The 2542-nt window shown below is 35.6% G+C and overlaps 1 protein-coding gene across 1 annotated transcript in view; it reads right to left on the minus strand.

The window, feature by feature from the left end:
- Positions 1-2140, minus strand: part of LOC107096648 (transmembrane protein 184B-like) — a 15089-nt gene extending 12949 nt beyond the window's left edge. Inside the window, exon 1 of the mRNA XM_015393398.1 lies at positions 1740-2140. The gene's annotated coding sequence lies outside the window, so the exon portion shown is untranslated. The remainder of the gene's footprint in view (positions 1-1739) is intronic.
- Positions 2141-2542: the final 402 nt, after the last annotated feature.

The raw sequence follows: 2542 nt of genomic DNA on the forward strand, positions 1-2542 counted from the left end.
GAAGGAAGGAAGGAAGGAAGGAAGGAAGGAAGGAAGGAAGGAAGAACGAGAGAGAGAAAGACTGCAATTGTCTTAAACTGATGTCAGAGTTGTCTTTGATCTGCTTGTTTAAATTTTGATCTTTCCCAAATGTTTTTTCTACAGATTATAGCAGATACAACAAAAACACTGTGTCGCATGATGTGTTCAGATGTTTTGGGATTTCAAAGGAAATAAAGGAATTAAAAGATGATCCCAGTTTATGCATCAGATACTATGTGCCCAACTGTCATCAAATCAGATCAGAAATCTGCATCAAAGCAGATAATGAGGATTCATGCATCCATAGCCAGGAAATAAATTTGGTATGTTTTAAAACATGACTTAAAACCAGGATTACGGATCACTCGATTAAGGGAAAACTGACTGATTTTAATCTGTGGATAATTCAGCGGTGAAAAAAAAAATAAAGTTTTTTTCTCATCCTTTGTTTTTCTGTTATATCTATTTAAACCTATGAGATCCTAAAATTCCCAGTCTTTTCCAGATTATGTAGGAAACTAACAAACAGCTCCGACAATCCAATGTCATTTTCAAAAGATTAAATTCCTTATCAGGATGGACTCAGTCCCTCTACTGTATCACTAATCTTTTGAAAAACCATTTCCTTTATTCATACTAGTGAAAAGAGAAGCAATGATCTGAACATAAATAAAAAAAACTCCATAAAAACTGCTGGTTCCTTTAAACCAGGACTGCAGCTTGCTGCAGAATTTGACAAATGAACCGCTTGTCAGATCAGTGATCGAACTCTGACTGAAGAATAGATTTAAACTTAGATTTAAATTTGACTTTTAAATATTCATCTTAAAAATGTGATTCTTTTTTTTTATATACATGAAAAGCTCTCTTGTAAGCAGTGCTCAAAAGCTTCCCAACTGCACTGGGATTGTATAGATAGATTGTAATGTATAGATTGAAAATAAACAAAACATTTTGATATTATGTTTTTAAAGCTGTGATTCAAGTTTTTTTTGGCTGGTTTCTTACTTATTTTTAACTGGAACCCCACCTTTGGTGGTTTGAAGCAAACAACAAAGTAATCCCTGCCACAAAATAAATACATATTAATGAAATAAACATAATAATTTCTTTTTTCAAAAGAAAGAGAGAAAAATCCTCTCCAAGTGTTCTAGTTTGCAACCAGGAACCAATAAACCTTAATATAATCTTATTTCCCCCTAAACTATGTAAATACTTTTTTAAATCTTGTGTTCATTAGTATAAAAGTAAACCAAATCAAGGATGACATTTTTTTTTACTATTTAATATATTAAACCAGAGCATTTTTCCAAATAAGAATAATTCAATATTCCAGCCATTAAACACATCAGAAAAAACACTTAGAATCAGAAAATAAACAACTTGATCAGATATATTGTCCAGTAACAGCTGACTGGTTCCAGAGGACAGCAGCAGATCATCAATCATCCCAGTTTAAGTTTCAAAACATGGACTTTACTCTGATCTCCATCGAACCAGTAACATGTCATCATTAAAGCACCAAGCTGATCTCATGCCAGTCAGGGCCGAATATAACCATTTAATAACACAGGAAACTATAACCAAAATGCTAAATGAAAGAAGACAAAGATCAGTAATAATGTGTGACCTGACGCTGGAGATGCTGACAGATATTCAGCCGTTAAAAGAGCTAAAGGATAAACGTTAATGTCTCCATCCTGCCGCTTTAAGCTTACCTCCTTTGCAGATGTTTAAATCCAAGCATCAATTTATCTCTTCATCTCCAGCTGGTCGTACAACTTTATGGAGTCCAACATAAAAGATAAAGGGGCTAAATATTGAGTCGACAACGAGCCACGTATGTAAAATCACTGCATTATTGTCTGAACACCGGAAACTTCTCCCCCTCTTCCCAGGAAAGCTGGATAGAGTCGCTCTCTCGCTCGCTGCTGCTAGCTCTGTGGCATTAGCCTTACAGCCTAAAAAAACTCACTGTAATGGCAGAGAAAGCAAATAAAGATTATTTTAACTTCTAGTTAGTGAAGAGAAAAAAAAAATAATGAGGCAGTCCAAAGCAGAGGGACCGCTCACCGATATATCACTAGCTGGTAGCCGCGAGCCGTTAGCAGGAGCTCTGCTCTGACGGCGCATGCGCAAACAGTTGGCTGATTGGCTGCGTTTGATTCCTAAACTTTAACCCAAGGCCTTAGATGTGTGTGTGTTTCCCCCAGCAACTGTCTAAAGGACTGGTGTGAACATGTCCCCACCAATAAGTTCAATACATACACTTTGGCTTTTAACAATATATGGAAGACGATTAGGGCCACTGAAAAAAAAAAGTTAACTGATTTTTAAATTTTATTTCAGTATAAGAAAAACGCAGAATTCTGACTTTTCCCCCTCAGAATTCTGAATTTAATCTCAGAATTCTGACAGCTAAAAATATGTTAGCATCAAGCTGTAGCCGTGTCTTGTTTTAGAGACTAAACTAGCTCTCTTATTTTAATGACCTTCTGCTCCTCCATTAATGAAATAGCAT

This window comes from Cyprinodon variegatus, unplaced genomic scaffold, assembly GCF_000732505.1.
Source record: "Cyprinodon variegatus isolate N-32 unplaced genomic scaffold, C_variegatus-1.0 Scaffold640, whole genome shotgun sequence".
NCBI classification, from domain to species: domain Eukaryota; kingdom Metazoa; phylum Chordata; class Actinopteri; order Cyprinodontiformes; family Cyprinodontidae; genus Cyprinodon; species Cyprinodon variegatus.